Source organism: Pectinophora gossypiella, chromosome 11 (assembly GCF_024362695.1).
Source record: "Pectinophora gossypiella chromosome 11, ilPecGoss1.1, whole genome shotgun sequence".
Lineage (NCBI taxonomy): Eukaryota > Metazoa > Arthropoda > Insecta > Lepidoptera > Gelechiidae > Pectinophora > Pectinophora gossypiella.
The window spans coordinates 16518255-16534826 of NC_065414.1; positions in this window are offsets into that span (position 1 = coordinate 16518255).

A 16572-nucleotide genomic window follows, 5' to 3' on the forward strand; every position below is an offset into this window, starting at 1 on the left:
CTTGAAGAGAACGATCCACGAACAACAAAAGTTTCCCTGCTTAATTGTCCGTAAGGAATGTTCCACCAATCTCCGCAGACTAGTTGCAGCTCTTGAAAATAAAGTACTAAGATATATTTAAAAAGAATAAGTATACATTTGTTTTTAAAATGTAAATATGTGTTTTCTTTTAAAACATGTTTAGGCGGTGTTTGGTGAATATTGAGGCGAATTAGTTTGAAGTACTAACGGTTAATTCTTTTTTACGTGTATTTCATTTCGGTTCATTTGGTCGGACAAATAGAGTGCGATGTGCTACCCGGTAACACAATAAGCCTTTAATAATTTCATGTTTTGACGTTTAGTAAAAAGTAAGTAACTGATTTTACTAGTTGGAAACTAGCCTATTGAATATTGAGTATGAGTAGTATAGGTAATAACTAATGCTTAATCTATGACAAAAAGCATGTCTAAGCTTTACCTTTATTTGATTTATTTGTATCCACTGTGTTTATATCCGAGTTTTATTTACAGCAAACTGTATCTGACGTGGGAGGAAGTAGTAAGTGGGGGATTTGCAGACGTTATCACGACACTTGACCGAGCCCCGGACGTCTTATCTGTAGTGAGCAGCACTTGGAAGTAATTCTTTGCGCGAGTGAAGCGAATACAGGTGAGGAGTCAGGGGACCACATGTTACTTAAAATCTGTAATAATAATATAATGTCATAAACAGCCTATATATATCTCACTGCTGGGCACAGGCCTCCTCTCAATCAACCGAAGGACGAATGGAGCGTACTCCACCACACTGCAAGTCCTTACCAAACAAAGGACAGTCTCACGAAGTGATTTTGTCAATGTCCGCATCGAGAATCGAACCTGGAACTCCAGATGCCTAACGCTCTAACCACGGTGGCTGTTGTCTCCTTCTCTCTAATTTACACTTTAGTACGGTTGTAATCTGAAGTGTTATCACTATGATGGAAGCACAAACAAACACGTTGAATGCTAGATACAGATTGATTTATTCAGATATTAGGTCGCTTAACTTTACAATAATCAATATATAGCTCTTACGTCTATAATCATCGTTGTAACAGAACATAAAATTGAATACAAAACAGAACATCATCGACTTAAAAAATACTTATCTGCGTTTTTTTACCATTCACTTATGGTGTAATTATCCGGCCAAGTAGTAAATGCCATCTGCGGCAAATCTACAATAAGTCACGTCAAAAACAAAAACATGGTGTAATTAGGCTGTTTATTGCCGTCATTTGTCTATCTACTAATTTCACTCTTTAGAACTAACAAACGTCAAGTATCACAAGCACTAGAGTCGTTTCGCATCGTTAGGCTTAGACGGCGCATTATTAGGAGCGGACTGTTGACCTGCGCTAGTTGAAGAGGTTCTTAACGACTGCGGAGGAACATTTAACTCCACTTCAGTCTAATCCTCTTGTTTCGGACTTTTCGAGATACCCTCGGGTTCGCTACAAATTGGTGAACCTAAACACACAATTGCATATCTTGCGAAAATTGTGTTCTCAACTTGGATATAATTATTTTGTACGTGTGTAGTGTCACTCAGTTGTCCCGTCCATCCAAATTCGGACCCCGAACAGTGAACTCGCATATAACTCTTGCTCTCGTCTTGTTAATCTCTCAAGACGGTGCGGTCTCTCCGACCGCTAAGGCGTAAGATAACGATCCGGGCTTTTGTTTTGCGATCCCTTTTGACTCCGCAAACATGAAACACATTCGTGCCACGGACGAGCGATTGCGCCTGTCCGCGCCGGAACATTTTGCCCAGTTTTTAAGACCACTCCAGCTGGCGACCTACTCCGAATTTTTAGCAGAAAATATTAAAACGACTGGACTTATAACTGATTTTTATTCAAGTTTAAAACATGTGTTACATTGACACAACCCAACAAATAACAATGTAACAAGCTTTAAAACGTTGCAAGCAAAGTTAATAAATCGAGATCGCGATTCGTGAGAGTACGGTATGTAGGTGCGGAATATTTCATTCAGTGAAATCCACTTCGATTGCCGGAGCTTTGCGTCGTAACTCTCGAAGCTGTTGTTAATACGACTAGAGGCAGGCAGGCGGCAGGCAGCGCGGGCGCGGACTCAGCTCGCACATAATGCAACTCCCCAAAGGAAACACCTGAGAACAACCTGGCAAAGACTTCCAGTGAATCCGGCTACCTGGATCGAAGCTATTTGAAACTTCCCGAACTCCCCGAGGCGAATTTGTCTTGTACAACAAGCACTCGTCCGGTACAGCTTGTTTCACGTCTTGATAGCTTTTGTTAGCACAAAGATTATATTCATCTGAATTGCAACCAGATTTATAATACAAATTGCTTGTTAGTCATTTTATGCGACGACATGTCCGTTAAAATTCAATTTATAGTTATTGAAAAACTAAAAGCGTAGACTGGATATTGAGTTATTTTTTGATCACAGGATATTAACTGAAATAATTCGTAGCAATCTCTAAAATTGGCACACTTGCATATCAATATGTTATCCGTATCCGATTACTATCGTTTTCGAGCACAAAGGAGTTATAAATTTAGAAGTGTTCGTTGTCATAAAAATACGGTCATAAAACTGTAATGTGAGTATCTACATCATTGCAGAGTGCCGTAAACTGTCAGCCCTTAAATTTATTACCTTCAGGTGGGCAGGGGAATTCTTGCTGAAAATAAATTTCTGAAGATTAAACGGAGGTGGCGTAAGAACACAAAGATTGAATTGTGAAACTTTTGTCTTTATAGTGTTTTTTGGAGACACTGTCAAACAACAACAAACTGTCATAATTCAAAAAGATAGCGGCCGATGTGGATGCCCGAGAAGGTGTCGTGGCCGGCGGCTCGTTTGCGGTGAAGGGTGTCACTTCCTCGCTCGCTCTCGACCAAAGAAAAATTTTCAATTTAGTCGACTTGTGCTTATTTTCGCCTTTTGTATAAGAAATGAAACAGGGGGAAACTACTAAACGTAACAACTTGGAGATTCGTAAAGTTTTGTTTACTGGTTGCTTGGAGAATATAAAGGTGCTTCGGGTTCGGGACACATTTTCTGTTACGTAAGTGTGAAAGTTTGAAATGTGCATCTAAACGCTAAAGCTTTCGCTAAACATCCTGAAACCAGTATTAGAGTTTATCAGATTTTACCTTGCGTCAGTATATTTCCATATTCTAAGCAGAGCCGTGCACGCTACTTGAATGGCGTCCGCATTTGCGTTTGTGGGAGAAATAACAGTAGCAGAATATTTTAATAAATGGAAAAGGAAATCTTAAAGAACACGGGAAGAATCGTTTGTATGCAGATATTGTTCTACAGTTTCATGTACTTATAAGACCTTTTTATAAATTAAGTATAAGCTTGCAAACAGTAACTTCTCTAATGTACCGTTACCATTTTCCATATACTTATTAAGGTGACTTAGACTGCCACTTATTTAGTGCCCAGAGGTCTCAATTAGACACAAACAATCCCTGTGGGTTTAAAGTACCTTTTAGTGTCTAAATGTGTGTTAAAGGGTCACTTTAATTAGAGGTCGAGTGCAGTTAAATCTCAAGTGGTTGGTGTGTGTTCTGTTCCGGTCAGGTGTGTGGGGTCAAGGGGTCCCGACCGCAATTTTATAGCTCATAAGATGTGCCTTAAACCTTTACGGCAGTTTTCCCTGGCCAGCAAGTCCACAAAGAATTATTAGAATGCGCGTACGGAATTTATAGTAATCGGTATAAAACTTTTAAGACGTTGATTTTTTATATAATCTGGTTTCTTTGGAAGTTGACGCTTCAGATTTTAAGAGTTATGTAAGTTTTGTCGTATAAGTCAGTGTGCTTGGTGGAGTATCTATTATTAATTTCATTGAAAGAGTTCTGTTTCACCATTTTGCTTCACTATCGTGTTTTCCTTGGAGTTCTCTGCCGGTAAACACTAAACAACATTCGACTAATTCCACAGTTCCTGGTGTTATGTTCTGGTCCAGTGAACTGTTGCCGCTGACTTTGTAAGTTTAGTAGTAAGTTTGCGGAGTTCCGCTGGTTTGGACTAGAGCGAGCTAAGTCAACAAGTTGGTTCTAAGTGCCAATTAGGCATACGAACATGATTTGAATTGCTGATTAGAGGGTCTAAAATTTCCAACTGTTCATTGATTTGTAAGTTCGCGGACGTTGGAACCGGCGAGGTACACTTTATTGAATCTTGTTACCTTCTTACATAAGGTCGTAAAGCCCAATGTCCTTTTACAATAAAAAGACCATTGTTTAACTATTTGTGTCTGGAAAACCGGGTCTTACGAGGTTAAGGGGAATTTATACTACTAGACGTGATGGGACGTGATGAGTGAGAACGTGATCTCTTTGTGATTTTTACGACTTGCTCGGAATAGCAAGTAGTTACATATGTTGTCGCCCACGGTAAATGGCAACACTGAAAGTATATAATCATTACTTTCTTTAAAAAAACGGAAACAGTGGTCCCATCTGCTGTAAGTGACAAGTGACTCGTTTTGGCGCGAATACAAGGTTTTGTTAGTGGGAGATACGGCCGGCAGCGGCCTATTTGCTCTTCAGCCATCCAAGAGTCAACTTTAATCAGTTTTGGGTAAAGTTTAGTTGAATTAATGTAAGTGTTGATATGTTATAATGTAATGGGTCTTGTTATAAATATATTTGTGAACATTCCTTAGTTTTCTACATGGAACAAAAATATAGTAAAATAATTTCCATATCTGAAAGTGACATCGAAAACTCGAAACACGACAGAACGTGCGAACCTCGCGTCACCGCGGGCGATTTCGCGTTACGGATATTCGAAATAAAAACGTCCTTTAGGTATCGAATATTATTGGAGAACCGCATAATATACTCGTAACGTGCCAAACTGACGGCAATTCTTTGCAGATGTTGCTGGTACATAAAATAGGGAGGTGGATTTGTTTCGGTGTTTATAACGATCGTTTTGAATTCTTCGGATAAAATTCCAATTTGGAACTGTACTTGAAAATCTGCTTGGCAAATGAATTTAGACTTTCTTTGCAGGGTGTTCGATGCTGCCTTATCCTTCGTCCACATTAAGACGCACATGGTTTCCCGGGCACTTGTATATAACTATTGGGGGTGAGTTTCACCTAGTGCTAGGTAGAGCAAACTTCTGGCACTAGCTGAATTACAGTCTAGTATTAACAACAGCTATGTTGTGTCTGGTACTAATAAATATTGTTAAGGTTAGGATATTGATGTTATTTTTTAATCACGGTTTCTTCAGAGATCAATATATGAATCATTGGTCTAAACTAGTCTCCAACTCCAACTCGCGCTCATGGCGTATGGGGGTTGATCAGTATACAATCAAAAGTATTTTTTTCCAACGACGTAGATATGATGGGATGTTACATGTCCATAACTAATCCAGCACGTTAATCCAGGCGTAATATTTGATTACTTAAATTAACGGCCTCCGTGGTCCAGTGGTTTGAGCGTTGGGCTCACGATCCGGAAGTCCCGGGTTCAAATCCTGGTGGGGACATATCACAAAAATCCCTTTGTAATCCCTAGTTTGATTAGGACATTACAGCCTGATCACCTGATTGATCGAAAGTAACATGATCCGAGCTTCGGAAGGCACGTTTGGTGGTCCGGTTACTACTTATTGATGTAAGTTAGTAGTCGTTACGTGAGCCATGTTAGCCTTTGGCGGCGAATAGTAACCCTGGCAACAGGGTTGGTGGGGTTGGTAATCTACCTCACAATCCACACGATAGAAGATTCAAATTTCAATATTACAGATTTATGCAAAGATATAGCAAACTACCGCTCGTATCCGTGATTAATCAGTCAATTGCTTACTCTTGAGTAATATTGACAAGTCAATACAAGCAAGGCATAGTCTGTTGATTAATAGACCAATAGATATCAACAATTTGTGCCAGTTTCAGCTTTGATTGTTCGTAGCAGTTATGACGTAGCTATCTATATGTATCTCTACCCGATTTAGGTAGGTATATCCTTCTATTATACACATGCCATACAAAAACATACGCCAGCGATATCTGATTAGTAATGTCATGTAGAGGAGCTCGGTGGCGCAGCGGTAAACGCGCTCGGTCTGCGATTGTTGAAGTTAAGCAACTTTCGCAAAGGCCGGTCATAGGATGGGAGACCACAAAAAAAAAGTTTTCATCTCGAGCTCCTCCGTGCTTCGGAAGGCACGTTAAGCCGTTGGTCCCGGCTGCATTAGCAGTCGTTAATAACCACCAATCCGCACTGGGCCCACGTGGTGGTTTAAGGCCCGATCTCCCTATCCATCCATAGGGAAGGCCCGTGCCCCAGCAGTGGGGACATTAATGGGCTGATGATGAATGAATGTCATGTTATCACAAGCCAACTCTCAACCACTTTCGATACGCCACCTTATGAAGCAATAAGGCCGCCAAAGTTGTACTGTTGTATTTATGTGTTTTGTCTGTTTGTTAAAATTAAGTTCTGTGCAATGAAGTGTATTTGATTTGATTTTGATTTGATTTGACGAATGGTACGGCGACAGGTGCTCTGCCCATCGCCCATTATAATGACCCATAATCCTAGTCGTTTTTCTTAGTTCCTTAGTCTGGGGTTCTATTTTTTTTTGACGTGACTTATTGTAGATTTGCCGCAGATGGCATTAACTACTTGGCCGGACAAATGGGGAGCGCTGAGGGCTCTTGCCCGGTACAACGTTTAAGGGTGGTATTAATAAACTAATCTCAGCTTCGAGACTGCCCTCAAGATAATGTAATTGTGACAGTTCTCATATAAAAACAGTGACTTGAGCATGATCTTGAGGGCAGTCTCAGCTGAGATTAGTTTATTAATACCACCCTAAGACAACAGGTCTGAGGGTGCCCAGTTGGGCAAATCCTTAGTCTGGGTAATCTCTAATTAATAAACAAAATGTATAATAAGTAGTCCAGTGGTTACCAAGCAAGCATATTTGAACTCCGCAGAATTCAAATCTAAATAAAACAGGAAACATTTTGCAAAGGATAGCATTCGCTCGGCACTTCGGTTTGAAAATATTTTCCACAATATTCTAGAACATTCTAAAAGCTTTCTGTGATCATGTTCTTTTCTTAAATTGAAAATATCTTTTCAACATTAGAACATACAAATCCAATAAGTTTAGGTCGAGAGTACTAGCCTCATATAGGTATGTACATATTTACTAGATCTAAAAAATATATGTTCGTAACAATGAAATACCTATCGTACATACATATCCTTCAGGGTTTCACTTGCATAAAACACATAATGGAAGCACGTCATCTTAATACATAAGACTCCAAAATAACATAAATAAAAATATAAATATATTTGTACGTATAGCCACTCGCCTCCGTGGTCTAGTGGTTAGAGCGTTGGGCTCACGATCTGGAGGTCCAGGTTCGATTCCCGATGGGGACATTGTCGAAATCACTTTGTGAGACTGACATTTTTTTGGTAAGGACATTGCAGGCTTGAATCACCTGATTGTCCGAAAATGTAAGATGATTCCGTGCTTCGGAAGGCAGGCTAAGCCATTGGTCCCGGGCTACTAGCCCGTTGGTGGAGGTGTGCGTAGTGGAGTATACTCTATCCCCCCTCCGGTAGATTGAAGGGAGGCCTGTGCCTAGCAGTAGGACGTGTATAGGCTGTTTATGTTATATTATGTTGTTTTTATAGATCGGTTCGGATCACACCTCTGTTACGGCTGGCTTTTCACCATAGGGGCAAGTCAAAATACTTTAGGAAACTATTTTACAAAATATTTGTAAATATATGTGATATAATTACGAATGGGCAGAGCCAAATTGTTTTTCACTTTAGCAAAAAGTTTTTATTAAGTACTTATTATTCAATTAACAACCAAAATAAAAATGGTATCCTTTTTAATCAAGTTGACTGATCCTTTAAAGTTTAAGATTTAAAACCCCGGCTCTAGGAATTGGGTTCAGTTCAGACATCTCTCGGAGAAAGCTTACTGAAAGTTGAAATATCCCACAGTTATATACAATTATATACAATCAATTATACCGTTTAGCACCTCTCTATGAGAGTGAGTAAGCGGCGAGTTCTAAATGTCTTCATATTCATTCAGTTTAGTTGGCCCTGGCCAGCCAAGATGGACCATTCGTAATTTATCATCGCGTGTTTGTAACAGAATCATGTGGGTACTTAGTTCATCAATCAATAATACTTTATTGCACGACGACATATACAAAGGACATAAACATTCGAATAAAAACTTAAGCACAATAGGCGGCCTTATTGCTGTTTAGCAGTTTATCTTGCGATGAACGTACCTCTGACTACTTCACTTGGGATATACCTAGTTGTGAGCTTAGGTTATGTGATGTGTATGTAACTTACAAAACCGTTACATATTTTACGACTTGTCTAGGTTATTGAAGACGAACAATTTACCTACCTACCTCTTTAATTTTTATTCACACTTCGCCGTCGCTTGTTAGGTATTGACTTTGGCGTTCGTAAAAAGATTGTTTGTCTACCTTTCCTTTTTTGATCTCTTCTTTGTGGCTTATTTTAGATTTACCTTGACATTCTCCACTTTATCGGATTTGTATGACGAAAGCCGTTATACTAGTTTATTATGACACGTAAGCTCATGACTATGGTCCCAATTGGCTTTGTCAGAGGTACATTAATCGCATGATCAACTTAAGTATTCACGCCTCACCGAGCATTCTGTTAGACCAACTTGATTGTGAGCCGTATCGCCGTAGGAATGTTAGTGAAAGTTGCACGTAAGATAAATTAAAAACTCCTTGTTTGGTTAGTTATTATTCTTCTTCTATCGTGTGGGTTGTGAGGTGGATTACCAACCTCATCGACCCTGGTGTTAGTAGTTATTATTCAAAAAATAATAACGGTATAATATAATTATTTTTCGAATTGTTTGCGTTTTTAATTTGCATGTGAATCAGTACTAAATTGCAAGTGATGATATTTAGAACAACCTTTATTTTGTATTGGATATAAAGTGTCCATTGATCGTTTGCAGGGCATTGTTCGGGTCTTTAGTCCTGGGGTACGACCTCAGGTTATTATTTCCGCTAACGAAAGATGATTTACGATCCGTCCGAAACACCTGTAAATTGCGACGCCGCATTTTCGTTCATAGGTATTATATAGTTTATGAAAAGCCCTGACTTATTTTATAATTTCTAAATTGCTTTTCTCTACTACTCTAGAACTCTTTTATATACTGATATAAGTTTAGTTTCCGATGTCACATTTAGAACTGATTTTATTTTCTCAAAAAATACAAAGTTTCAATCGAAATTCCACAAAACCAAACGCTCGGTTTGACTGTAGGTTTGTGTGTGTCCTAGGATCCTATCTTTGCCAGATTAACTTATTATTCAATAGCTCATTCAATCCAATGCCTTTTCCGTAATCTGGAATCCCTATCTTAAAGTTGTTCGCCTATAAAAGGGTACAAATACTTTTTCTCATATAGGCTGTGGAAAAGGTTTTTTCTGGAAGAATAAATTGGGGAAAATGGACTGTTTTGTTAACTCATCTCCGATAATAACTATTAAACTATTAATTGTATCTCAACAAGATTATTGGCAGCCTATGTATCTCAGATTTCATTATTACCAGTGGAAGGAACATGAGCCGGTAGGTATGCAAGGGCTTGGGGTACTTACGTAGGTAATTGCTCCTGCGTTTAGATTAGATTAGATTAGATTCATTTATTTCACATTTAGTTATACAACACATTTTAGACGTAATATAAAACGGTAACAACATAAATATGATCGTCGAAAATGATAATAAAAGACTGTCAACAAAGAAGATAATAAATTAAATCAAAATGTCAAAAGATAATAAATCAATTACAATGTCATGGCTAATAATAATTATAAATTAATTATGTATAAAATAAAATTACATTCAAGTAATTACAATAAAATACAATGTCAATTTTTAATAAAATCGTCCACAGAATATAGCTCCATATCCAACAAAAGGTTTTTTAGACGGTGACCGAATGATACGTCACATACCTCATTTTTTATACTAGTGGGTAGTTACTCATATAACGTCGGACCGATAACGCGCTAAGATATTCATAGTTTATATAATCAGAATATTATAATATCCTTCGAGAGATTTTATTATAATTTACTAAGCTGTAGCTAGAGGTGATAATTAATATTATTATACTGACTTTTTCTAGGGCTGGGTGGCGTTCCTGGGAATGTTCCCAAAGTAGGAATGTTCATGTTGTAAAAACTCTTTAATAGTAAGGATTCTGGCTACTTTTCTTTTTCAAATTGTTCTTTCTTCTACTCTGATGTTATCTGCCTAAAGGTTAGGTAATAGGGTCTTTTTACATAAGGTTTGCGCCCTTTTACTGCCGGGAACGTTTCCAAAGTGGGAATCTTCCTGGGAACGGCACATCACTAGCTGTGTGAGTACAGTCATTTTAGGACTCTGTCGCACTAACATATTTGACATTTAGTGAGACTTACAGTTCAATTTGTCAAAAATGTTAATGTGACATGGTACCAAAGTGTATATTAATGCTCGTGAGTCGTGACCGTACTTTGACTACGGCGTAGCTGGTGCTACGCGCACTTTGCGAATAGGTGTTGTGTAACGTAAAAGTGCAAGTACCTTTATTTTAGTTTTATTTTTAAAAAATGTTTAAAATGTTAATTTATTCTGGGTTAAATAATATTATAAAGAAGGGAACGTGTTCTGTTTTTGAGGTAATTCCGCACATATTATTGCATAACCTTAAGGTAACGTATAAATCGACACCATCAAATATTTTTCGTTAACAACTAAGAGCACGGTACACGCGAAGTTCTTACACAGATATTATTATTCCCACAGTTGCACGCGTTCCATAGTTGTGACGTCATTCTGATAAATGTTTCAAATATTTGTCGTGTTACTTAACTTAAAGACGCGAGTGGCTGCAAACACGAGTTGTAGCGAACAGCGTGACACATCGCACGGCTCTGTTTACTAAGACACACTATATTGTATTTTTTGAGGAAGGCAAAAAGAGCGAAAACGTTTCGGATTTCCGCAAGGGCCTTTATAAATCTAGGCCTGCCTCCATATGTATTAAGACGATGTCTTTTCAATAAAGTCGCAATCCTTTTGCGCGCAGGGTCCCGTTAAAAGGTTAAGGGAATCTGTGATAGCTTTGTATTGTTGGCTATACATTTATTTTTATACTATTTTCGGGTCGGTTATTATTAAAAATATAATATTTCTGGGTGTGGTATAAATATTTATTTTTTCTTTAGAGAAAAATAGTCGAGTTCTAGGCGTGTACACAATTAACACATCTTTGAATTATGATGATCAATTTCATTTCATCACAACAGACCGCGAGACACCCATTTTGTTCTTGTAAGTAACTGAAAAGCAGATAGTATATTTAGGTGTTAGTGACGCCATAACAAATACTGAGTTGATATAAGTGCAATTTGCTGTCGGAAAATTCATGAAAATGTTAATGTTTTTTTTATTTATTTTCAGTTCCATACCTTTGCGACGCATAAATGAATCGTCCCTCAAAGTTTTCGTTACGATGTCACTAACTCTCTTTATACCGCTGTATGCTTTAAGCTTGAAACTGTGCAGACCCACATTCATGCGGTTTACTAGGGCATATGGCTAGCTAGATTTAGACAGTAAGAATTATCTACCGAGAACTCACCATAGTACGTACCTAACTCATTGCCAAAATACAGATGTAGTGCCTACATACGAGATTACGCCTATTTCCCGTTGGCGTAGGCAGAGACTAAGGCGCAACCTTCGCTTCCTTCACTTTCACCATCCCTCACATAATAATATATTGTGAAGTACCTTCTTCTTCTCCTCACCTCATCAACTTCATCAATCCTGGTGTCAGGGTTATTGTTATTATTGATCCGTCAAAGACCCCTGACGTGGCTTATGCACCGCACATCCACCAGTTACATTAATAAGTAGCAACCGTAGTGTGTAGAATCTACACACGTTATATTTTCTCGGAAGAAAGGAAATTGTTCTTTCCTTGAACAGTACGCAATGTTGACAATAATCCCTTTCATGCTTTTGTCTTGTCTTAAATATGTTTCTGCGCGACTGCATCTATGGGTTTTCATTCGACATAGATTGGTTGAGGGGTGGATTGATTGTGGTCTCTCGTCCACTTGAACATAACAGGAAAATGTTACGCTACTCTGTTTAATTTAACATGGGACATTGCCAGATAATGGCACATTAAACTGGAGGTAATAACACGCCATAACAATATTTCACGTCCACAGTAATAGCGTGATGAAGAGAAAGCGGAAAATGCGCCGAAATTTTTCCGCTGCATAATATAATATAACACTCAAGGCGCGAGGAAGTGCGAAACGCGCTATGATCCCATTTATCCAAAAAGTAACCTTTTGTGTTCTTTCCCCTCCGTATAAAAATGAAATAGTAGCTATTTTAATAATAATATGTGAAGTGGAACGTCCCTTATTTTTTAGGGACTGACTCCGTTTCTCGCTCGAGTCCTTCTGAATACATTTTGTGTAAAATGCGTCAAAACCGTCCTGTATTTCAAACGCGAGGAATTTAATCTAAGTAAGTATATTGAGTCATACCACATTGAAATGATATCAGATTTGATTGATTTTAGGCAACCAACTACGAAGTTTTGCATAAATATTAATTTGCCACCTTTGCTCATCTTAGAATAAGTTCTTCCTGTAAATGTTTTGTGAATTTGTGTGCAATAAAGTACTTTTATTATTAAAAAAGAAAACATCATGCATCAACTCTTTGCATTGGCACCTTTATATACTTAAACGAGAGTTTATGATCTGTCAGTGTCTCCACTGTCGTACCCATAGAGCAACATGGACCTCCGCGGACCGTCGTACCTATTTACCCGACTGCGGCGAAGCAAATAGAGGGTTATGTGTTTGACTGTGTATGTATCTAGACTATTCAGGTACGTCTGTTCCCGCCTAATTTTTAAACCACTTGTCAGAATTTTAAAAAATAAGATGTCACTAGAAGCCCCTCGATTGTTCGCTTGTTATTTCGTGTAGTCCTTCATGTTAGTCGTAGTTGTGATCTCTTCGACGACATGACCCGGATGATGAGCAATAACGAACAAGTGATGATATTCTGTTCGTAATTGATTATGCATCTTCTTTTTCTATTGTGTAAGTTGTGAGGTCCAACTGTGGTATCATGGTTATTATTATTATTTGTATGTCGTTTCCATACCTCGGGCCTATGGAATCCCGGACTTTTTGAAGGCGTGAGTGGGGCTGGAGTCAACACGTAGAGGTCCTTTAAGACCATTTAATCTAAATGTGGGGTTATTATTATTGTTATTTTTGTTCCTAACGTTAAATATGTATTTTGGCTATTGTAACCTGATATACTTAAATGAATAAATAAATTAATTAATGAGTAGCCATGTTGGTGATAACGCAAGAAATGTCGTTACAAAAAGGTTCAACTTCAAGTGAAGTCAGCGTTTATATAGCGTATCGTTTGCAAGCAAGTACCACTTAGAGTGAAGTTGTACCGTGTTTACTCACCGCATGCAAAGTCCAATCTTACTGCCGTGCATCCTCTCATATCATGTTTAATTTACAACTTACAACTACGTTGGCTTTTAGTTAGATCGCCTTTATAAACAACAAGTGGGGTAAGTAACGAGTTATGAGTTTGTCCTTTGAAAAAAATACTAACGTTACTGTAGAGTTGTATATAATGCGATATGGTTTTGGTCTAACATTTGTCACTTTTTTTAGATGGTAAGTGGCAATGATCGTGTATCATCTCCTGTGCAAGTCGTCACTAATGTCACACGTCAATCTTTCTTAAGCTGATGCCCGCATTACCGGGAAAATGGGACAAGCAGGCTTGGGCGCAAGCATTTGTATGTGGTTTTATACTATACAGAGCTTCGCTTTCCTGGCTCTGTGTGCAGCAAGGATTAATTCATTTACTCCGCAGAGTTTATGAGGCAAATAACGCAGGAAAATAAATAAGAGATTTTTAATTTAAATTTTTTGCAATGGTCATGTCACATACTACGCACCCTGATAAATGGTAGGCAATTTGTTATGCAAAAAGCAATTTTCCCCCATTATGATATAAAAGCGACAACAACTCGGACCGAGTCCACAAACAAAGGCTTTTTATAACTTTTTGCGGGTATTTTTTTAGGGACAGCAAAGCTGGACGCTCCTTTATTTTCATTGTGAGTGAAAACTCAAGCCTAAGCTAACTAACCGCATAATGTAGTTGTCTTTGTAACCTTAAATTCTTTTTATGTCCATAGAACTCTGGGAGTATTATAATTGTAAGAGTAAAGGTGTTCATTTTGTATATAAGTGTTTAAGGCCATTAGTGGTTATAAACTACCTGGGGGTTAAAAAGACCACATCAAAACAAATAATCTAGAAAAGCAATATTGCTATTTCACATTTGTTTGCATTGCGCATTTACTTTTATATGCGCAAATGTCAAATTTCAGTATTGCTTTTTAGGTGAATTACTTCGATGTGGCCTTTTTACTCCACTGGTCTAAGGTATTCCTAGAACTTGGTGTGGAAGTAATTTTCGCAATCGATTGCAGGATACAGTGTTGTGTACCGGCGACACTACGTACCTAACCGCTCTAACTAATTACTTATTTGCTAAAACTGTATTGACCTCAATCGTTTCCTCGTACTGAAGATAGATAATTCTTAGTCCTTTCGTATTTCACCGCCTTTTGGCGAAAAGATGCATCAATTCAGGTGGAACTATTATAATATATTAACATTCAAAAATATAGTCTCAATTTGATGTTTGTGTTTGCTAGAGTCCCTTGTTACACAATTTTCTTGTGCCACATGCTAGGTAATGTTACTACTCCGCCTTTCATTTTCTAAATTAAATTAATCTAAATTGTCTGTACAGTCATGAGCAATATAATGTACCCACTTTAGGACTCTGTCGCACTAACATATTTGACATTTAGTGAGACTTACAGTTCAATTTGTCATATTAATGCTCGTGACCGTACGTATGTCGTTAATTTGCCGTTGGTCGTATGCCATTTTCTGTACCATTGTTTATTTAAATAACAATACTTACATTTAAAAAAAGCGTATGTATTTTTAGAAAAAAACAATATTGCCTATTATTTCTACCTGTCCACATACATTATGGTTCATCATATCGTCTTATATTATATTATTTTTATTAATATAAATATTTTCTTGTTTCTTACTACTTAGAGCACAATGAGCTTACTTTTCAGAGAAATATCTCTGAAATTCTTCCGACTAATGATGTTTAGGTGATAACCAATATGTCGTAAGAGTTTACTTACCACGACATACGATTACGGCTATTACCTAAACCTTTTCTTTTTGTAGTCATTGCAGACGACAGGGCGCTTCATGGTGATGAATGGGACGTTGATGGTCTCAGACGTAGCCTCGTTGTTCCCGCTCTGCTGGTGCTGCGACCAGCTGCGTTACGAGGTGCGCCGGTTCAGAGAACTACTCGCTTCTACGCTCTATAATAGAGAACTGGGTACGTATGATGATTATTATTATTTGAGTGTAGAAGGGCACGAATTGACGCAGCCCGAACGGCCACTGCGACCTAGCAAGATCTATTGTGACCAAATCCCTACATTTAAAAATCCTCCTCCAGACCGAAGCGTTCTATGAGATCTAGCGTCTTTTTGGGAGGAACCTCCATGACTTCCTGGAGATCCATTATGTGGCCCGCCAATGTTCGGATTCAACTGTGTATGAGAGCCGCACAGCTGCACAGCAGGTGTAATGGTGTCTCCTTTAAACAGAATCTGCATGCTTGGTCATTGGTCAGCTCCATTCTGTGTATGTGTTCCTTAAATCTGCAAAGCCCCGCGAGGTCCCTTATTAACCGTATTTTGATACTTATTTGATTTCTTACATATGGTGATGGTTCATTAGTTAACTTCAAGGTGATGAAGTGACGATGATGGTGGCCGACATAGCCTCGCTGTTCCCGCTCTGCTTATGCTGCGACCAGAGAACCAATGTGAGAGTAGTCAGAGAGCTATTCGTCTTTAATCTCTATGCCTAATAGGGACCTGGGCAGGGCATACCTGGTTCTTCGACTTAATATATACGCCTCAAGAGCCACCATCAAATAATATACGAATAAGCGAAATCATTGAGCTCTTTTTTTGACCTGACTTATACCTTCTATAAGTAAGCGAATTCTGTATTTTTTTGTATACATATGCAAATAAGTAAATAAATATTTTTCAGATAAAGGCAGCCGCAGCACCGCCCGTGCTCTCCTGTCTTTGACAGAAGCCAACAACCTGTCCTTTTCACTCCTGCGCATGATAGATATCTCCATCTCACTTCCTTTCTCGTTCGTGGGTCTCATGTTCACATACCTCATTATCTTACTGCAGTTTCAGAAAGTTATTAACCCTAAAAATGTATCTGCGGATTTCAATTCAACAGTGACGGAACGAAGTATCTAATAAAATAAATGAAATACTTAA